Source organism: Octopus sinensis, unplaced genomic scaffold (assembly GCF_006345805.1).
Source record: "Octopus sinensis unplaced genomic scaffold, ASM634580v1 Contig11232, whole genome shotgun sequence".
NCBI classification, from domain to species: Eukaryota; Metazoa; Mollusca; class Cephalopoda; order Octopoda; family Octopodidae; genus Octopus; species Octopus sinensis.
This window is the reverse complement of record NW_021832284.1, coordinates 72,501-96,500: the sequence shown is the minus strand read 5'-3', so window position 1 is coordinate 96,500 and position 24,000 is coordinate 72,501. Positions and strand designations below refer to the sequence as shown.

The 24,000-nt window shown below is 35.7% G+C and overlaps 1 protein-coding gene and 1 long non-coding RNA gene across 2 annotated transcripts in view; both read left to right on the top strand.

Annotated features, from left to right (window-relative positions):
* LOC115228874 (transmembrane cell adhesion receptor mua-3-like) overlaps nucleotides 1-24,000 on the top strand; it is a 106,353-nt gene that overhangs the window by 28,349 nt on the left and 54,004 nt on the right. The window lies entirely within an intron of this gene.
* LOC118761268 lies at nucleotides 4,356-5,646 on the top strand. Its single transcript, XR_004997252.1, has 2 exons — nucleotides 4,356-4,437; nucleotides 5,562-5,646. It is a non-coding gene; the product is annotated as an uncharacterized LOC118761268 (long non-coding RNA).

The window sequence follows — 24,000 nt, the reverse complement described above, 5'->3', positions numbered from 1 at the left end:
TATGGCGCATTACATCTTGATGTGTCCAAGATAAGATATTGTCGAATTACATCTCAGTTCTTCGAGAGACTATGAAATAATATTTGCTAAATCCTTCGAATATATATTGTTCGACTGTTTGGGCTTTTAGATAACACTAATTCATAAACTCAAGAAAAAACTTTCGATGTCTGATCAGTGAGTATCCGGACTGTTGCTATAGTAACGAAGCCAAAGCAAATATCTGGACCACTCGTACATTTGTGCGCGGTGCGTACACTGTCTGCAACTATCCGTCGACCTCTGAGCTGGTATCACCATGACAACTTTCTCTGGCATGGTCAATGCGACGATCATATGTTACACGCGTCCATTCCAAGAACTGCTGTAAACAGCAGAAGTGAGCTAGAACTTTAATACTTCATGAGTTTGCACAACCGTATCCAAAGTGAATTCCTGCCAAGCGGCTTCAGTCTACGTGGTTTAGCTTCGTTACTATCGCAACAGTCCGTATACTTAGTGATCAGACCTCGTATTTCTGTATGTATATATAACGAAGTATAGAATTCTGAAATGCCTCCAAGTGCATTACTTAAGAAATTTGCGAATAGATATCAGCCTTTTTTCAACAAACCTTACTGAATACGCGACACAATTCTTCTTCGATATATTGTAGAGACTTGGTAGATTTGATTTGTATTTATTAGAATTTAAGTTGATTATTACTTTCGAATTCGATCCATCCCTGTTTCTTATACATAAATTTTCAGACAAATATTTGATATTTTGTTTGATTCCCAAAACATTGCACTGAAGGTTTACATATTATCGACATAGTTATTGTGTTCCTCGTAAATATTTTGCTATTTATAAGAAAATACCTGTTTGTTATGATTCTCCATTGTATTTTATTCCAGCGATGAAATGCAAGGAAAAGGAAGAGTTCCAATACAAGACTAGCAGCTGTCAACCTTCGTGCGCTGATAGATCACCAAATTGCACAGGTTCCAGTCAAGGTTGTGTTTGTAGACAAGGCTTTATTCTGAGTGGTGAACAGTGTGTACCTGAAACAGAATGCGGCTGTATCGACAACAAGATATATATGAAGGTAAAATACTGTATGAAAATTTGTATACATAGATGAAAATAGATACTAATACACGCGCGCACGCACACACACATAGACACACATATACACAGACTCAGACAGACTTTGGGCTGTATAATAAATACCATTAGGCATAAAAGATATGGATAGGTTATCATTTATTAAATTAATTACTGTTGGTGTTTACTTTGGAACCGACCATCTGGTCACGATGTATATTTTCTTTATATAAAAGCTCACGTGTTACACTAACAGAAATTAAACTAGGATTATCAATGATAGCGTATTCTAATGTATTATCATACGTGATAAAACAAGGCTTTGAGCTTCAGTCTTAGAAACACCATCAATATTCTACTGGAATATTTTAAAGTTTCATTAAATGTTCAGTCCATAAATATACACTGGTATAATAAGGTTTCAATTTATTGAAACTTACCTACAGGTTAATGAGGAAATTATATCAGCAGATTGTAAAACAAAGAAAATATGTAAACCTGGTAACGAAGTCGTAACAGAAGATATCACTCCTTGTGGTGAAAACAGCCACTGCGGAATTGAAAGAGGAAGATATGCCTGTGTTTGTAAGGAAAATTTCATTCTTCAGAACGGAAAATGTGTTCACACTGGTGAGTAAAGGTTTTGTAATTATTATTAATGCATTTTCATTGAACTGGTAATTTTAGGCAAATAATTTGTTCTTCGTTGTTTTCAAGTATAATTGTAATACACTTTTCAAATTTTAGTCGAAATCCAATAATTTCTTGTGAGGTTGTAAGTTGATAAAATGGGGACCAGTCTTCAAGTAGTACTTGTTTTATTGATTAGATAAGAATGAGAGGCACTGCTTGACCTGGGCGGAATCTGGATCCAATATGCCAAGATGGACGAAATTCTGCTAAGTATTTCTGCGGTGAAGAAACGATTGAACCAGCTCTCTGGCTTTATTTTTATAATAATGGTTACAAATTTTGGCAGATCGCTACAAATTTTGTGGAAGGAAAGTGGATTACGTCAGCCCAAGTGCTCAACTGGTACTTATTTCATTAGCTTTGAGAAAATGAAAGCCAAAATTCAACCACTGAGGAAATTGAACTCAGCGCAGTAACGATTCTGCCCGGCGCAGTAACAATTCTGCAAATTCGTTGCCTGAGATTCAGATATAAATAACAGAATGCAAATATTGGGTTAAAATCTCTTTGAACAGAATAAGTCAATGATTGTTGGGGAGATATGAACAATAGAAAGTTAATCGGCCCGGAAAGAGTGAAAGGCAAAGACAACCTCGGCGGAATTTGAACTGAGAACGTAGATGCAGATTAAATACTGCAAAGCATTACGCAAACACACACAGACATACACACACATGTATATATACATATATATATATACATACATATATATAAATATATATATATATATATATATATATATATATACACATATACATATATATATATATATATATATATATATTATATATATATATATATAATATATATATATATATATATACATATACATATATATATATATATATATATATATATACATATGTATGTATATATATAAATACGTATATAGATATAAGCATATACAAAAAAAAATATATATACTTATATATAAATGTATATTTATACATGTACTTACGTATATATATATATATAAATAAAATAATGTATAAATATATGCATATATACATACATATAAGTACATACCTACGTATATGTATATATACATGCATACCTGCTTATGGACATCAAAAAAACTTTTAACACAATAAGAAACGAAAACATAAAAACGAAAACATAGAAAACGTACTTTTTTTCGAACAGCGAAAAATACAGAGAAACGAGACATGCAACATAAAGAATATTCCCCTTCATAATTTTCCCCTGTTTCATCTACACTGCTTCGCGAAGGCAAGGACAATACGCGACTTCGTTGTAACAGTACTTCCCGAAAAGTAAATCAAATAAATTTTGGGATTTTTTGCGGAGGGTGAAAGTGGTAACAAGAACAGGACAGTGAAAACAAGACAGTAAAAACAAACGGTGAAGGCTGTTGAGCCAAGACGATAGATAAATTATTATTAACGCTAGGAGGATGAGCTATGAGAGGAGACAGTTTTGACTTTAGGAGAGAAATGGAGAGAAAGATAGATTCCCTTTCGTCACGTGTCAGCAACGAGAGAGCCAAGGAGGAAGAGTGTGTTTGTGTGTGTGTGTGTGTGTGTGTGTGTGAGAGAGAGAGAGAGAGAGAGAGAGAAAGAGAGAGAGGGAAAGAGAGCACGGTGAAGAAGAGAAAAATAATTAGGTATGTAAATATATGTATGTAAATATACATATATTTTATATCATTTATGTTAATATATGATCGAACGCCACGCATCCTTTTCTAAGTGTATATATATATATGTCATATATATATATATATATATATATATATATATATACTCTTTACTCTTTACTCTTTTACATGTTTCAGTCATTTGACTGCGGCCATGCTGGAGCACCGCCTTTAGTCGAGCAAATCGACCCCGGGACTTATTCTTTGTAAGCCCAGTACTTATTCAATCGGTCTCTTTTGCCGAACCGCTAAGTGACGGGGACGTAAACACACCAGCATCGGTTGTAAGGAATGCTAGGGGTACAAACACTGACACACAAACGCATACACATACATACATATACATATATACGACAGGCTTCTTTCAGTTTCCGTCTACCAAATCCACTCACAAGGCTTTGGTCGGCCCGAGGCTGTAGCAGAAGACACTTGCCCAAGATGCCACGCAGTGGGACTGAACCCGGAACAAAGTGGTTGGTTAGCAAGCTACTTACCACACAGCCACTCCTGCGCCTATATATATATATATATATATATATATATATATATATATATATATATATATATATATATATATATATATTGTTGTTGTTCGTTCCTTCTCGATCCATGCCTGGCTCATAAGGGCCGGTTCCCCGGTTTCATTGGAGTAGGTTCCCCATCCGGCAGGGACGCCGGTCCGTCGCAGGTGAGCTTCTAGATGCCAGAAGAAAGACTGTGAGAAAGTTGTGGTGAAAGAGTCGGTTGTAGTTCGCCATTATCTTCTGCAGGGGCCGCGTGGAGCTTAGGAGTTTCCCTCATAAACACACACATCGTCCTGCTCTAATCACGAGGCCATGTGATTGCACACACACACACACACACACACACACACACACACACATATATGTGTGTGTTCGTGCGGTTACCATCTGGAGAGGCTCCTAAAAAGCAATGTCATATCTGCGAACATGCTATAAAGCATCATGGTTTGTATGGTGACGAAGACACAGTATACGTTGGTAAGTTTACTCTCGATATTGTTGGATATTCGTGAAATCAAGTTCCGCCGAGGCTGCATTTGCCCTTCGGTGGTTTACAGAATATGTATCAGCTGTAATCATCTAGTCCCTCCCTCAACGTTTCAGACCTTTTACCTTTAGCAGAAAGGATGTTATTTGACATTCGAATGTGGCAAACTGGTATAATGTTTAGCAGCATTTTTTCTTCCTTACGTTCTGAGTTCAAATTCCGCCGAGATCGACTTTTATCCATTCGGGGTCGATGAAATAACAACCAGTTGCGCACCGGGGTCGATGAAATAACAAATAGTTGAGTACTAAGGTTAATGTAATCGACTTGTCCCTTGTATCCCAAATTATAGGCCTTGTGCTCCAAGTAGAATGGATTATTATTGGGCAGCCGTATTTCTATTGTGAATTCTGAGACGGACTTTACACGCTGCACACATTGAAGACAATTAAAAAAATCACGTTAGATATTATTAGTTTGTGAATAAATTAGTTATTCATATAACAATTGCATTAATTATTTAACAGTTGCATTGTTCTTCTTAATCGCAATTCACTCGACTGAGTGGACTTGTGATCGAAGGTGTTCTAACGATCACCACCTCCTCGTAGAGCCGAGCTAACCATTATATTTCTTATCTTTTAAGGTTCTTTCAGAGTAAAATGTAGTTATCTGTCTGTGTTTGGTTATCTATCTATCTATCTATCTATCTATCTATCTATCTATCTATCTATCTATCTATCTATCTATCTATCTATCTATCTATCTATCTATCTATTTATCTATCAATCTCTCTATCTATCTATCTATCTATCTATCTATCTATCTATCTATCTATCTATCTATCTATCTATCTATTTATCTATCAATCTCTCTATCTATCTCTCTATCTATCTATCTATCTATCTATCTATCTATCTATCTATCTATCTATCTATCTATCTATCTATCTATCTATCTATCTATCTATCTATCTATCTAATTTGCTTCACTTTGTTTAGTTCTCAGCTTGCTTGTTTCCCGGTATTTGAATTGAAAACATTGTATTTTATATAGATAAATATTGATATGTTTTAAAGATTTCTAAAGTTTTTCATTTTTTAATACTTTGCAGGTTTTTCTGAATGACCTATATCCTAAATTACGTCAAGTAAACCATTATATGTACAAGCACAAATAAAGAGTCTAAATATCTATTTGAAAAAATTCTTAGTCTTTCTTTAAATTCTTCTTTTAAAAATGTTTCGTCTTTAAAATCTTCTTGTGGTTATTAGAAATTGCTGCTGCTGTTTGTTTGTTTGTTGAGCGAAGCGGTCTTCGTTCTTGGGAGAAGTCCGAAACGTAGTCCTTTGCTATTCGTAAGACCCGCAGAAGAGAAAGCAGGCCAACCCCCGACACCGAGAGTATCGACGGATAGATGAATGCGCATTCAGTCTCAGCCGTTGCGTAGGAAGTCGGGGACAAGAAACAGGAAGAAAGAGTGAGAGAAAGTTGGGGCAAAAGAGTACAACAGGAGTCGCCACCACGCCCTGCTGGAGCCTCGTGGAGCTTTAGGTGTTTTCGCTCAATAAATACACACAACGCCCGGTCTGGGAATCGAAACCGCGATCCTCCTACCGCGAGTCCGCTGCCCTAACCATTGGGCCATTGCGCCTCCACTTGCTACTGCTGTTGATGTCTTGCTTTTGCATTTAAATTATTTCTAATAACTAATTGATGCATTTGAAAATATGTGTTTGCCATACCTTATTCTTAACTTTGTTTTAAAACTATTTGAATGTTCTTACTAAATATATCTACGACAATCATCCAACCGGCCTCACTCTGAGCTCTGTAAATTTCTTGGTATAAATTTACTAACAACTCCATGATAATAAAAGTGTCTTGTATTCTTGCATGTGTAGATATACATAGACACAAATATGTGTAAGTTATATACAATGATATAGACAGATACGTGTGTATATATAAACATAAACATACAAACATACATGCACGCACACACTCATTCACATACAAATACATAAAAATATTTGAAGAAAAGAGATATATTCCCACACATGAACAAATGTAGGGTTGGAAATGTATCTGTGTTTAAATCGAATTGTAGTTTTTAATTTTTTAAGCAAATGTATTATAATACCTAAAAAAAAAAGAAGCACTCCGTCGATTACGACGAGGAGGGTTCCGGTTGATCCGATCAACGGAACAGCCTGCCCGTGAAATTAACGTGTAAGTGGCTGAGCACTCCACAGACACGTGTACCCTTAACGTAGTTCTCAGAGATATTCAGCGTGACACAGAGAGTGACATGGCCTCGTGGAGTTTTAGGTGTTTTCGCTCAATAAACACTCACAACGCCCGGTCTGGTCTAACGCTGCTCTAACCACTGGGCCATTGCGCCTCCGGTATTAACCATAAGATAATGCAGGGTGATTATAAACAAGAAAAAAGCAACAAAAATGGATCGATATTTCGGTACAATTCGGTGAAACTAAGAGGTTTTTTAAAATACTTTTCCTTTTCAACCTTAAACATACATACACATATATATACATATATATATATAAATAGATGAGTGTATTTTACCTTGTTAACAATTAACACGGAAAAAATAAATAGTTACCAGGGTAGCAAAAATCTCACAAGTAAAGATGTTGTAACTCCTTGTTTATAAAGGTAGAAACTTCGTGTTTACGTGGAATATTTTGAATAATATATGAATAAATAAATGGAGTTTAACGCAGGTGTAATCAAATATTTTTACTTTCGACACATGTTTCGAAAATTCCACTGATACTATTCAAAAGAATACATGGTATAAACAATGCAATCTTCTCCTCAGGAAAGTGAAAAAAGCGAAACTCGTCACTAAGACATTTTAGCAAAAAATGATGGATTTGTATAGCGATAGACAGAACGCTATTAATATTGTTTAAAAAAACGTTATATGATATAACGTCATAAGTAGCTAACAGAAAGAGTAGGGATATTAATAGTGAATGTTAAATATAAAGGAAATTAAAGTTTCAATTATATATAATGATAGAGGCTACTTATATTCACTAAATGTATGTTTTTGCCAATGCTTACATCTGTAGGCTTGCTCTATAACCGTGTTTACTAGAGTATTTTTTAGAAAAAAATAATGAAAAATAGCTCAGAATTGCAGAGAAGACAGAATTCCTTGCCTTTGTCATATGGTATCGAAATTGAGAGAATCAACTATTCTAAATGAAATTGTTCATTGTGGTCTTTTAAATCCCAAATCAGTTTGCTGAGACCGGTACTATTACGTTTATTTCTATCCCTAAATGTTGAGTAATGAATAGAAATTCTCTTAGATAACTCTAACGATGTGATTCCAATGTAAAATCGTACTTTATTACGAGTACTGATTATACACTGGTATATAGAATTTTTAATCTTAGAGTTACTTGACATAAACTTAATTCTATTGGAATTGACTTCAGATACAATAACCTTGTTATTAATATTTCTAGAGGGTTGGATGGTATTAGCTAAATTAATGTTAGTATTTGTAAATGTATTAATAATTAACAGTTTGTTATTATGTGAAGAGATAATTTGCAAGAGATTTTTTGTGTTTGAAAAACCTATCCTAACCTTATGTGAATTGATAGTAGAGTAATATTTAGAATTGTTTGGAAAATTCCCAGCAAAAGCTTGACGAAACAGCAGTGGGAGATTAGATTTAATTTGTCTCCTGTAAGGAATTATTAACCAAATATTTTTACTAGTATTCATAGCGTAATTACTTTTGAAGGTGTTATATTTACTTTTAGATCGATAATAGGGGATTAAATAAGGGTTATCTGCCTTCATTCGCTTTGTATCGGTGCGTAATTTATGTTTGTAATCAATAATTCTTTTACGACTAGAAATCTTATCTACATTATTGAATTTACAATTAGACTGAGCAGAATCAATGTAGAAAATCTTCTCTGTATAACTTGCTTTAATTAAGGCAGAGTTATAGAATTTAGCGTTATTATTGAAAATATCAACATTAGCAGATAATTTAGATAATCTAAATGAAATATTCTTAACTAAGTTCTTAGTAATTGCTCCAGGATGATTACTAAATTTGCTAATGTACTTTAGATTGGTTAACGGTTTACGATATGGGAAGTAAGTGTCACTGTGTAAATTAAGTGTAATATCTAAAAAGTTGGCCTTCGTCATATCGTCATCAAAAACGATTTTAAGCCCATTCTACTGAAAAAATTAACTAAACTATTCTTAACTTTTTGTACCTTTTGGTTGGAAACATTTTGGAGGTAAACAATCATCACGATATAGACCTCCATAAATGTTAGGGAACTCTTCAGCCATTTCAAAAAGAATATATATACAGACCAAATCAGCTATCTGTGCTGAATCAGAACTTCCCATTGGTATATCGAAACTATCTGGTGTGTCTTTACGGACCCACAACTTACCATCAAATTTAATAATAGATCTTCTGGCTGCCAACACAACATTAATTTCTTCTCGGGTGAGACCAGCTTTGTTATGAGCAAGCCAAAGAGCCTTATTAAGTACTATTGGATTGATAGATGAATAAAAATTAGAAATATCAAACTGGATAAACTTAGTACTCACCTTATTGGTAATAGAACTAAACCAGTTAACTACTTCAAACGAATTAGTCCATAAACTAAGTTTTAATGTTTGATTAAATTAGGAATATATTTATCTAGCATATTTTTACTAAGGATACCGATGTCAGAGCTAGAAGGGCAGATAAGCCTTAATGATGGGTTAGTAAAAAAATTTAGTTTGCGATCCTTCAAAATGAACCGAGGTAGCTTAGGATCAAGTGGTTCTGTCTTCATTTGTAGGTTATATTTCACCATGATTTTCATAGCCTCAATGTTGGCTTTCTTAAGTATTCTTTTATCAGCAATTTTATACTTTTTCTGAATTTCTTTTTTAAGTAATTCCAAATAATAGTCTTTATCAAGTATGTATAGATTTCCAGTCTTATCAGATTGAACCAACATAGTATCCATAGAATTGATTTCTTTGGTGATGTTGCGAAGATACCTCAGATGTTTATTTCTTAGTGTTGATCGTTGAAAATTTACATGTCTTACAATGGACCAGAGATCATATTCAAATTGCTTCAATCTTGGGTTAAGCGGTGGACTATTTTTAAATTTAAATAACTTGTTGAACTCAGATGTTTTATCATTAGCATGTTGTTGAGTGTCATTTTTGTCAAAGAAAAAGGTAAGCCATCTTATTCGGTTGATGAATGAATTTATCTTATTGACAAGTTGTTTAAGGAAAACATTCTTAGGTGGAATAGGAATGTCCTTAAGAGATGCGTTAATATTCAATAACTCCATATGCTGTAACTCTTCAGTTAGCAGGTTATTAATAAACCTGATTAAAGTATTATAAATAGATGAGTGTATTTTACCTTGTTAACAATTAACACGGAAAAAATAAATAAATAGTTACCAGGGTAGCAAAAATCGCACAAGTAAAGATGTTGTAACTCCTTGTTTATAAAGGTAGAAACTTCGTGTTTACGTGGAATATTTTGAATAATATATGAATAAATAAATGGAGTTTAACGCAGGTGTAATCAAATATTTTTACTTTCGACACATGTTTCGAAAATTCCACTGATACTATTCAAAAGAATAAATGGTATAAACAATGCAATCTCCTCCTCAGAAAAGTGAAAAAAGCGAAACTCGTCAATAAGACATTTTAGCAAAAAATGATGGATTTGTATAGCGATAGACAGAACACTATTAATATTGTTAAAAAAAACGTTATATGATATAACGTCATAAGTAGCTAACAGAAAGAGTAGTGATACCAATAGTGAATGTTAAATATAAAGGAAATTAAAGTTTAAATTAGTGTAAGCATTGGCAAAAACATACATTTAGTGCATATAAGTAGTCTCTATCATTATATATAATTTAATCTTTAATATCCTTTATATTTAACCTTTGTCTGCCTTTCTTCTTTTTTCTTAACTTTGCTTCCATGAAGAATTGTCCTTGCAAGACCTCTGCATCTTCTTACATGGTTATGTCTCTCAGCTTTCTTTTTGTTCGCCGTTGTGACGAATTCATAGGGACCAAAATGATGTAATTTACATAAGTCACATGCCTACGTCAGACAAACAAGGGCGATGCTTCCTGCTGCTAGTCCATACATTTAAAACAAGGAGCCATTTAAACTCATTATAATGTAGTCTGTTAGTTCACAGCACATGCATTTTTATATCAAATTACACAATAAATAAGAATAATTGCAGCAACTTTACTAATAAGAACGCAGGAGTGACTGTGTGGTAAGGAGCTTGCTTACGAACCACATAGTTCCGGGTTAGTCCGACTGCGTGGCACATTGGGCAAGTGTCTTCTAGTATTGCCTCGGGCAGACCAAAGCCTTGTGAGTGGATTTGGTAGATGGAAACTGAGAGAAGCCCGTCGTATATATATATATATATGTGTGTGTGTGTGTGTGAGTGTACGTTTGTGTGTGTGTGTGTATGTTTATGTGTCTGTGTTTGTCCCCCCAACATCACTTGACAACCGATTCTGGTGTGTTTACGTCCCCGTAACTTAGCGGTTCGGCAAGAGACACTGATAGAATAAGTACTAGGCTTACAAAGAATAAGTCCTGGGGTCGATTTGCTCGACTAAAGCTGGTGCTCCAGCATGGCCGCAGTCAAGTGACTGAAACAAATAAAAGAGTAAAAGTAAAAAAGAATAAAAATAGCGAAATACTCAATAAATTAAGCACACAAATGCTTAACACTTAAAAATATATAATGAAAAATAATAAAAAAAGTGTTAAAAAAATCATATCTTGAAATTCATCTGGATTTAACGGTGTATAATTTTAAATCCGGAGTTAATAATTTTATCAGTTATAAAATTATTGCCAAGACGTTTTTCAACTTTGTGTAGAACATACGGACAACACGCCATTACAATAGTTTATTTTAAGATTAAGACGATCAAAAAAGGCTCGGAGTATGAAACTATAGGATTAACAATCGCTGTTGTTCCGGACCAAACATAAAGAACTCATAAAGATTTACGACATATATACACAAACAAAAACCATCAAAAAAACATCAAACATGAACATATATACATATGTATACACAAAAAACATCAAACATGAACATAGTCGTGTTTTTGAATATTATATCTCTTTACTCTCTCTTTACTCTTTTATTAGTTTCAGTCATTTGACTGCGGCCATGCTGGAGCACCTCCTTTAATCGAGCCACTCGACCCCGGGACTTAATCTTTTGTAAGCCCTGTACTTATCCTATCGGGCTCCTTTGCCGAACCGCTAAGTAACGGGGACATAAACACACCAGCATCGGTTGTCAAGCAATGCTAGGGGGACAAACACAGACACACAAACACACACACGCATATATATATATACATACATTCGACGGGCTTCTTTCAGTTTCCGTCTACCAAATCCACTCACAAGGCTTTGGTCGGTCCGAGGCTATAGTAGAAGACACTTGCCCAAGGTGCCACGCAGTGGGACTGAATCCGGAACCATGTGGTTGGTAAACAAGCTACTTACCACACAGCCACTCCTGCGCCTGTGCAAAAGAAAAGCTGTTCCCTATTTACGCATACACACACACACACACACACACACACACACACAACACACACACACACACACACACACACACACACAAGCACCCACAAACACACATGCGTGCGCAAATATATTTATATTTATATAAAACTTGTGTTTTGCATTCCGGCAGATTGTTTATTTCCGATAAATATCGATTTATAATCACGCAACAAATAATTTGTTGTTTCGTGTTTTTATATATTTACCTAGATTTTGTATTGTTTTTCACGTAACAGCTCGTAAGTACTTAATCCTTAGTTGTCCATAATATATTGCTTATTGTTGCAGCGCATGGGTCAATGGTTAGAGCATCGGACTCACAATCATGAAGTAGTGAGTTCGATTCCTGACGAGGGCTGTGTGTTGTGCTCTTGAGCAAGACACTTTATTTCAGGTTGCTCCAGTTCACTCAGCTGTAGCAATGAGTTGCCACGTCACTGACACCAAGCTGTATCGGCCTTTCCCTTTCCTTTGTGGTGTGGAGAGGAGGAGGCTGGTATGCATGGGTGACTGCTGGTCTTCCATAAAAACCTTGCCCGGACTTGTGCCTCGGAGGGTGACTTTGTAGGTACAATCCCATGGTCAGTCATAACTGAAGTGGGTCTTTACCCTTTTAGTGATAGGGGAGTTGGGTCATCGATTCTCTTGTTCTATCGATCTTGTTAAAATTACGATCGAATGCTTAAGCTTCAACTGATAAATCGTATTCTTTCTTTTTTTTCTTTGGCCATGTTCAGTCCACATGAAGGACGAAGGCCTCAGCATGTTCTCTCCAACAACCACGGTCTGAGGTGGAGGCCGTGATTTTGAACTTGAGAACATACTGGTTTGGTGATCGTATTCTGGCACACTGGATTGACATGACTTGGCAGAGGTGTGCAGCTTTTATACTCATATCCATGAGTAACGTTGCTCAACTGGTACTTATTTTATCCACCTCAAAAGGAAAAATCGACCTCGGCGGAATTCCAACTCAGAACGTAAGCACAGAAAAAATAGCGCTAAGCATTTCGCCCGGCGTGGTAACGATTCTTATTGCTTTATTGCCCACAAAGGGCTACACACAGAGGGGACAAACAAGGACAGACAAACGGATTAAGTCGATTACATCGACCCCAGTGCGTAACTGGTACTTATTTAATCGACCCCGAAATGATGAAAGGCACAGTCGACCTCCACGGAATTTGAACTCAGAACGTAACGGAAGACGAAATACCTATTTCTTTACAACCCACAAGGGGCCAAACACAGAGGGGACAAGCAAGGAAAGACAAAGGGATTAAGTCGATTATATCGACCTCAGTGCGTAACTGGTACTTCATTTATCGATCCCGGATGGATGAAAGGCAAAGTCGACCCGGCGGAATTTGAACTCAGAACGTAACGGCAGACAAAATACCGCTAAGCATTTCGCCCAGCGTGCTAACGATTCTTATTTCTTTACTGTCCACAAAGGGCTACACACAGAGGGAACAAACAAGGACAGACAAACGGATTAAGTCGATTACATCGACCCCAGTGCGTAACTGGTACTTATTTAATCGACCCCGAAAAGATGAATGGCATAGTCGACCTCCACGGAATTTGAACTCAGAACGTAACGGCAGACGAAATACCTATTTCTTTACTACCCACAAGGGGCCAAACACAGAGGGGACAACTGGTACTTCATTTATCGATCCCGGATGGATGAAAGGCAAAGTCGATCTCGGCGGAATTTGAACTCAGAACGTAACGGCAGACAAAATACCGCCAAGAATTTCACCCGGCGTGCTAACGTTTCTGCCAGAGCGCCGCCTTCAAAACGTATTATAATACCATACCCGTTTCAACAATGCTTTGCTTGTCAATAGTAAAGAAAAACTGTTTAAGAGATACTGAAGATACCCTAGAAAAATCGGTAAAACTGGTTTAAAAATGAAATATTCAAACAAACTCCAATGTTCAGTTTTAAAATTTAATAGTATCTACTTGTTAGTATAACTATTTTTAATACGCTTATTAAACTACCATAGCGGTTTTAACAAATTTTTGCATCCAATTTTCAATGGTACACAATAAAGTTTCATAGAGATTGAAAGTATAAGAATAAATTTGGTAAAACACGCTTAAAAATCAAATGTCCATACATCATCATAACCACTTGTTAATATAAGTTATTGGAAGCTACTGAACTCAATCAAATATAATCGATATGCAATTCATCAAATATTTGAACCTTTATCATTTTCTAAATTTATTGAATATTGGTATTTGTATGAACATTTGATGTTTTAATCATGTTTTACTGAACTTTCTTGCTTATCTTCAATTTCTTCCTTATCAGCGCAAACCCCAAATTTGTTGAAACCAGTATGGTATATATATATATATATCTATATATATATATATATATATATATAGCGGAGTAACCACATAAATGTGAAATAAGGTGGAATAAAGAGTACTCAAATACCAGAGGTAGAGTAATATGCTTTATTTAAAAGCAGCAGAAATATAACAAAAGCTGTTACTCCGACGAATGGGAACGTGAAACTCTGAGTAACAGCTTTTGTTATATTTCTGCTGCTTTTAAATAAAATATAAATAATAATTTTAAATTTAAATAATTAAAATTTTTTAAATTCTAAATTTCATATTTTATATATTTTGTAAATTATATTAATTATTTTTATTTTTATGTTTTGGTTTATGTTTTTCACTGTTTGATTTGCCTAATAGTGGTTTTATCTCTAATTTAATTTATATATATATATACACGGATACCCACGCATATATATACACACACATTGGAATGACAGGAAATACCTTCAAAGCGAGAGACACACCATTTGGGTTCGTTTAGATATAAGAATAAAAGGGATGCTAATCTCTTTGCCTAATATGGCATGAAACGTCGACAACCTACCCAAATTAAATTGAGTATCATATCTAAGCTCAGCAAATACAAGGGATGAGGCAGTAGACGAAATCTGTATATCTATATCAGAGAAAAAAGCATAACTTCAACAGCGAACATTTTGAAATTTAGGGATGTAAACCGCTCTCTCTGTATGCACAAACAACAATTTAAACGACGAATTTTCAAGCAAGACACCCTCGTCCACCTTGCCACATATCCAACAAGGATAAATTTAAGACATGATATTGATTTTAAGAACAATACGCATAACAAACATTTACTTCTAGTAGCTTGTACGGCAGTTCTAAATTCAACAGGTATACTATACATACGCATAACACATCTACAAGGCATCACACAATTTGCAAAATATTTTACGAACTTGTAATTTCATGGACTTTACACACGTTCAGAATCTGTTGAAATCCCATAATTGATAAGAAACATTCACGTACGCTCCCAAAATACAGGAGTGTATCACATGTTGTATACACGAATATATATTAATACATACAAATATATTTATTTGTAATGGCATAAAAAAGCCCCAAGGTTTTACTAAGTAAAATTACTAACAGGCTGTACTATTTTCCGATATACAAATTGAACTTTTGCGGACCAGAATTTACTGCTAAAATGAGTAGGCCAACTTATAAGCAAAGATGAATTTGGAAGACAAAACATTCTATGTGAAATGCAACATTATCTGGGAAAATAGTGTCGATGTTTGAATGTTTACACTATATATTTACACTATATATTACGTCGATTTGTATGCCATAAAATATACTATTACGAAGTGATTTTGGTAACCCTTATTCTCTGAGTGAAATTGAGTAGATGGGGGATGAAGCATAAGCTCAAAGAACTGATCTTCGGAAGTTGATAAAACTTAAAGGGAAACATTTGCCCTTTAGTGGGTTACTCACTGTTGTAAGAACACAGACCAGCTATTACAACCACGAAAAGTAGTAAAGAGATCTCTTGAAAACAAAATAACCAGTGTATCTTTATAATAATTAGTACGTTAGGTTTCGTATTAGCTAGATTCAACAATGCTCTTCAGTGTTGGTTGGGGTAAGAAATATTAGTAATTATAGAATTGGTAAACTGCAGAGAGAAGCCTAGGTCGATTCTTCATGGTTATGTGATTAACACAACCGTAGCAAAGCATGCGAGCCAAAAGCACACGGGACTCTCGGAAGGCATCGAAATCATTTTAATCTACGTCCAATTTGATGAAGCGAATGTTCTGCAATACAGTGCAAGCAAAATGAAACCTTTATGTACACACATTCACGCATATATGTGCACGCCCTTACGCGAGGGTGAGTCAAAAATCATATGGACACTTGTATTCACTCCTGTCTTTTCAATGCACTTCTAGCGGTTCACAACTTGCTTATTCTATCGAAGACTTTCGGCTGGTCACGCAGCCATTCATGCGTCGCTTCTTGCTCTTCTTCACAGCAAATCGACGAACTCGTAAAGGATGTTTGGGCGACCCAAAAGAGGTGATTAACGGAAGGGGAGAGATCTGGAGTGTATGCAGGGTTTTCCAGCAGCTAAAAATAAAATTTTTCAATGGTTTCAATGGTGTGGGCGGCCGTATATGGGGTGGGCGTGAATTGTCGTGCTACAATAAAACTTATTTGATGGTAGACCTCGGCGTTTGGTGCAAATTACTGGTTTCAATTTGTTGACTAACATTCTACTGTTACTGGCGACTGTAGACCCACTTTCCAGGTAATGTTCTTGCATAGGCCCTTTTACACATAAAAAAACAGTTAATGTAATTTATTCTTTGGAAGTTTGAGTTTTTAATGTCTTTTACGCTTGTGATTTTGGGTGTCTCTACTCTATACTCTGCTGTTTCGATTCTGAATCAAAGTCTCATCCGTGGCTCTTTCCAAAAAACACTTTCCCTTCATCGTTGTAGCAGTTGAGTAAGCGTTGGCAGATATCCACAAACTCCGTTTATGCACTTCTGCAAGCTATCTTGGCACCCATGTCGCACAAACCTTACAGAAGCGAAGTTTGCCGTGGATAATTTCGTATGCAGAACCATGACTAATTTGTAGAGAACATGCCACCTCATCAATGTTCACTCGTCAGTATGCCAGAACCATCTCTTGAGCTCTTGAAATCTTCACTTTAGCGATGGAGGTTATTGGCACCCTTCTCCCTCTTCGTGTTTCATTCTTGTTTGGCAATTTTTAGACTTCTCGAGAAGTCCCCATATTGTACTGAAAGCCTGCGATGAATTTCAGCCCCTACCACAACTTCAGAGAAATCGGATCACTGATTTCTGTTCTTCCCTGGTGCACAGTGCTAGTGGAGCGCTCATTTTTATTCTATAACACAAAAAAGAAAGCTGGAGCGATCAAGGTAAAATCTTACAGGGTAAGTTCAATTTAGAAATACTAAATCAAATTTCCAAAAATATAACATATATATATATATATATATATATAAATTAGAAAAAGCACCTTTTATCAATTCAATAATGAAAAATTAAATTACGCCATTTAGAAAAATTACATATTATAGAAAGATTAAATATAAGATAAAACATATAACAATGATTAAGTAATGTGCAAAATAATAAATAAAACGCATATATATGGTAGAATATCGACACGTGTTTCGTGGCTATATTTAAGAAATGATAATAGTAATACTAATAGTAGTAGTAGTAAAATCACTTCAATATAAATATAGTCTCTCTTCAGGTTAAAGATAACAACAATAAAATAATTAATTAGATAAATTAATTAATACATATAAATAATCTTGTAAAATACGGAATATCTTAACAAATATATTCTCGTTTAAAAAATAAGATAAAATTAATTAAAATATTTGAAATATATATATATATCTTTTTTTCCATCGTCTAGGCTTACAAAATAGCCCTCAATGTTGGTTTCATTGTCCTGTTTTTATTCTTTATGTGTACTGTATTTTTATTTGTATTGCTTTTACTTCCTGCTCTTGTCACTTTTTTTCTTTCTTTGTTTTACCCCTCTGCAAAAGAATTTTATTTAATTCATTTTGCAGGAAGGACTGCTTCGGCCGGATCGAGTTCTGTCCTTACCTTCGACAAACGCATTGAGTCGAGCCAGGGACAGCTGATGAAGGGGAATATTCCTTGTATTGTTTGTCTTGTACTCTGTTTTTTCGTTGTTAAAAAAAGTCCGTTTCCTAGTTTGTTTTTATGTTTTCCTTTCTCGTTGTGTTCTACGTTTATTTGTGGTGTCCTGTACTCATATATATATATATATTATATATATATATATATATATATATATATATATATATATATATATATGCTTGTATATATACATATAGATTTAGGTACGTACATATATGTATGCATGCATGCATATATTTAATTTATTAAATTGTTATTATATGACTGAGCGCCCTCGCGTCGGTTCGTTTCTTTCCTCCAAGTAAGTTTATATATATATATATATATATATATATATATATATATATATATATATATATATATATATATAAGATACAAAATATACATTAAGTGAAAACTAAATACTATAATTTAAACTATATTCATTAAATTAAATTATTAATTAATTAATTTATTTAATAAATATCTAAATATAATTTTATACTCATTAAGTAATTTATATTAAAAACTTTAATGTTAAGTAATATACATAATGTTAGTACAAGCTATAAATATTAGTATAAAAAATAAGAAATAGTTCACACCTATTAGATAAACTAACTATATTATTAATATATAAATAGTATCTATAGATTTAATATTTTACTCAATAAAATAGTTAACCAAAATATCGATTTATCTTAAACTAGTTTACTTAAATGTAATACTACGTAATAAATAGACCATCTAACTATTAAATAATGTATTGTCTTACAAAACTAATTCTCAAGTTAAATTATATGTAATAGGTTAAATCACACTAAAAAATTATAATAAAGCATAATAAATATATAGATATACTTATCATAACTAATAATTATCAAGAAATTATATATAATTTTTTAACAACAATATATTTTAACAACAACAACAACAATAATAAAAATAATAATAATCAAACTTAATACGATCAAAAGTTAAATAATATTGTTAAATAAAAAACGTTACTTATCTTGTTGATGAAAATAATATGCAACTGTCTAAGGGATAAATGTATCCGTAGGCATTACTGGTGTATTACCTAACTATGTAGAGGCCTTGCTATAAGGTTAATAGTAATTGGTAACTTTTAATGGTAAACTGTGGTTTAATATATTCAGATAAGAAAAGAAATGGGGCAACAATTAACAATTAGAAGTTGATCATTGGTATTAAATGGTCACAGTTTAATTATAGCTAAAATAAATGTACACACACGAGCAACCTTTAGAGGAAACAAAAATGTAACTTTTTTCCCTTTTTCTTTTTTCTTTTCCTTTTTCCTTTTTCCTCCTATCAATATTCCTCTGATAAACTCCAAATCATTCTGACGATGCTTGTTATATGGAACGAGATAAATGCAAATCTACCTCAAAAATAACAAAATGTAACAGCTGTTAATGTTATTTTAGCTATAATTAAATTTTGACCATTTAATACAAATGCTCAACGTCTAATTGTTAATTGTTGTTCTATTTCTTTTCTTATCTCATCTATCTATCTATCTATCTATCTATCTATCTATCTATCTATCTATCTATCTATCTATCTATCTATCTGACTGCTGTCACGTGTGGGACGTGTCGGTTTATCAGACTTGGCTGATAAACCGACACGTCCCACACGTGACAGCAGTCGTTCGACATAAGCCCACAGGTCGGAGATTGTTGGACAATGCACGATCGCGTGCAGAACGGTTTCGTCGCTCTGACCGCATCTCGGGCAGGTCGTCCCTGTGTTTCTCGACCCATGCCTATAGAGCTTATCCTGAACGGGTAGCGCTATTCGGTAGCACCCCAGGCCAGGGATCTCTGGAAGTTGTCCATAGGTCCCGGCCCGAAAGTCGTTTCAAAAATACCTGACCAGCCTGTTTGAAATGACTTTCGGGCCGGGACCTATGGACAATTTCCAGAGATCCCTGGCCTGGCGGTGCTACCGAGAAGCGCTACCCGTTCGGGATAAGCTCTATAGGCATGGCTCGAGAAACACCGGGCCGACCTGCCCGAGATGCGGTGAGAGCGACGAAACCGTTCTGCATGCAATCGTGCAGTGTCCAACAATCTCCGACCTGTGGGCTTATGTCGAACGACTGCTGTCACGTGTGGGACGTGTCGGTTTATCAGCCGAGTCTATCGTTAATATCGTCACGCCTCCTTCCATCAAACGGGAAGGAAGTGCTATTTTTATCATACTTGTGGCTATGGCGAAAGAATGTATCTGGTGGACGCGCCTGAAAGGATTAGAGACAAACACTTTCCCCTCTGGTCAATCTCTCATCAACTTCTTCAAGTATCACTTGAAGAGGAAAGTGAGAGTAGAGAGGCAAGTTTTGTCTAGTAAATGTTTTTAAAAAAGATGGGTGAATGTAGCAAGGATGGCACGTATGGATGACGAAGCCACCTTGACTATGATCCGATGAACCGTAAAAATCAATACAGAGAGTTGCTTATTTGTAAAACAAATATAACATGTGACTTCATTGACCGAGGTTACCGTGGTCTTTTCCGTAGGCTTTTCTTTCCACGGGCAAACCTCACCTGTCCTCCCCTTTACACTTTATATTGACATTTCTGTGATAACGATCCCTATTGATCGATTTTTTCCTTTTCCTTTTATTTTTTACCCCTTCCCCCCTTTTTTTTGCTTTCCTCTTTCTTTCCTTTTACGATCCCTTTTGATCAAAAACCAAATCCCCTTCTTTCTCCCCAAAAGAAAAGCTCTACCTTGTAATTTGTCCCGTCTGTGTGCATCCCTGTGTGGCTAATAAAGAAACATATCTATCTATCTATCTATCTATCTATCTATCTATCTATCTATCTATCTATCTATCTATCTATCTATCTATCTATCTGTCTATCTATCTATCTATCTATCTATCTATCTATCTATCTGTCTATCTATCTATCTATCTATCTATCTGTCTATCTATCTATCTATCTATCTATCTATCTATCTATCTGTCTATCTATCTATCTATCTATCTATCTATCTATCTATCTATCTATCTATCTATCTATCTATCTGTCTATCTATCTATCTATCTATCTATCTATCTATCTATCTATCTATCTATCTATCTATCTATCATGTTGTGTACTGTTGTGTTTGGGGCGAGTCATTCTCTTTTAGTGCCTTATTATTTAACATTTCACCGATAAAGTGTCCACTCATTTACTTATTTATTTTTTTAAATTTTCGTTGCGGCTTACGACCTTTTCAATAGTCGTTGACATTGTCCGTTGTCCGAGTTGCGTTCTTTTTGTTTGTTTGTGCGCATGTGTGTGGGTCTACGTATGAAAAATTTTAAGAAAAATAAAGGAAATGAGGGGAAACTTTACCGGTGAGTGCGTTAAATAATAAGACACTAAAAGGGAATACCTCTCCCCAGACAACAAAATAAACTTCAATACACGAACTCACATAAAGAATCTTGTAAACCAAATCCCAAAACTTACACACACACACACACACACGTATTATTAGTATTTATGTGTGTGCATTGGTTACGTGGGACCTTAAATTCCGATGATGTGACATAGTATATACTAATCTTCTCCATCAGTCGCAGCTGTGTGCCACATCTTAGCTCACCGTGCAGGATTCGTCTTTCCATTCCTTGAAGTTTTCCTTTCATTTTTACCTTTGTCTGCCTTTCTTCTTTTTTCTTAACTCTTTGTTTCCATGCAGAATTGTCCTTGCAAGACCACCGCAACTTCTTACATGGTTATGTCTCTCAGCTTTCTTTTTGTTCGCCGTTGTGAGGATTTCATGGACCAAAGTGATGTAATTTACATAAGTCAAATACCTACGCCAGACTAACAAGGGCGATGCTTCCTGCTGCTAGACCATACATTTACAACAAGGAGCCATTTCAACTCATAATAATGTGGTATGTGAGTTCACAGTACATCAAGATTTATATTGAATTCCACATTTAATGAGAATAATTGCAGCAACTTTACTAATAGGAGCGCAGGAGTGACCGTGTGGTAAGAAGCTTGCTTTCGGTTCCGGTCGTGGAGTCGATTCCTTGACACAGAACGGTGAGGACGTGAGCGTTGAGCTCCGTCCTAAAAAGAAAAAAAAGAACAAAAACAGAAGTTTGTCGAGGTAGGTGATTGTTTATTGTGAGCTGGGCATAATTTATCGCATGCGAATCATTTTTTCAGTAAATTGTGCCCAGCTCTTGCACAATTTCGCCTGCTCTCGGCGGCTGCTGTTTTTGTGCATTGAGAATCTATTGGATTCATTTTTTGGTGGGGCGTATCCTCGTCTTCGGTTTACGTTGAGTGAATATTTTTCTCACTTAAGTATGAGAATTATTGCTTGTATTGTACCATTTGAAGAACTTTAATAATTGTAAGAACTGCTGTATGAGGGAGTGCTTTGCCTCCGAAGATTGAACAATTTGTATATCAATTTTTGTGGAAGTTGTGTTCCAGTTGTGGCGTTTCGAGTTCAACCTAGGCCGGGAGTACCGAATGGCCAGAAGATTTTTTTTCTGCTGTGTTCCTGAACTATTGACTTTCTTCTAAACTTTATTTGACTTTCTCCTTTTTGTTTATTGTGACTTTCTTTTAATTTATTTTTCTCGCTTTTTAAGTTTTATTTTGAATATATTTAAAAAAAAAGAAAAGAAACATGGCAATGAAAAATGACAAAATTTTGGAATGGGAGATTATACCGCCTAAAAGGTGGTTAAAAGACCGTGAAGATAGGACGGTGGTATTGAGAACCTACTCCAAGGCACTCGAAACCATCGCCCTACTCGAAAAGACGGCAATTGAAAAGGAGTTGGCAGAGTATTTGCCAACAATTAAATTCAATTCCAGGGGTGTCAGATATGCAACGGTGTGGTTGCTACTTGACACCCCTGAAGAGGCTCGCAAATTTGCTAGTCAACCCCTGGAGGGTAAGGAAATTTTATTTCTTCCCACGTATCATGGGAAGAGGTTGACGAAAGCTTGGATCTGCGGGCTGCCCCCCGTGATAAAACCCGAGTGGATAGAGGAGACTATCCGCCGGGGTCTGGGTGGCAGCGGGACCAAGCTCCTTAATGTGAAATTTCTTCCTGCGGCTGTTTGGGTTGGGTGAAAAGCAATTTTGATCCTTTGGACCCAACCAGCCAATCTGGTTTTTCCAGATTTTTTGAAAATGGCCGGGTGCAGGGACCCGGTGTTACTTGAGGGTCGGCCCACCCCCAGGTGTCATCGGTGCCTGGAGTCCGGCCATATAAAGTAAAACTGTCCCCGGGAACAAAATAAGATCCCGAAGCAGTTAAGTGAGACCCCTGTAGAAGAGGGAATGAAGACGGCCGAGGAAGCGGAGGACTCCTCGAACAGGGGCCGAAAGAGGAAGAAGGTTGGGATTGTGCCACCGACAGGAGAAGAAACACCGTTGGCCGGGAACTGTGCCGCCAATGAAAGAATTGAATATCCCGCCCCCGGAGAAAGACGATATATTGATCTTCTTCCATAGAGGCGGAGAGATTGAAAAGGTGATGGAAAAGCACCATAAGGGAGCACCTTCAGTCTTCACACAGGACCCCGAATGGCCTCCGCAGATAGCTGTGGAGGCCACGACGTTCGACGTGACGTTTGAGCTGAAGGAGCTCAATGAGGAATATGGCTTGTTCCCGGGCAACGCTAACACGGAACTCGATGTGGTTTTGGTAGAGGCGTGGAGGATGGCAGAGGATGCGGGCACAAGTTATTTTGAGGATGAGTCATAAATTGTGGCACTGTGTGACACAAACATTTGATAATAGGCACTTTGCTTTCTTTCTGAACTCCCCGGCAGTCAACGTGGTTT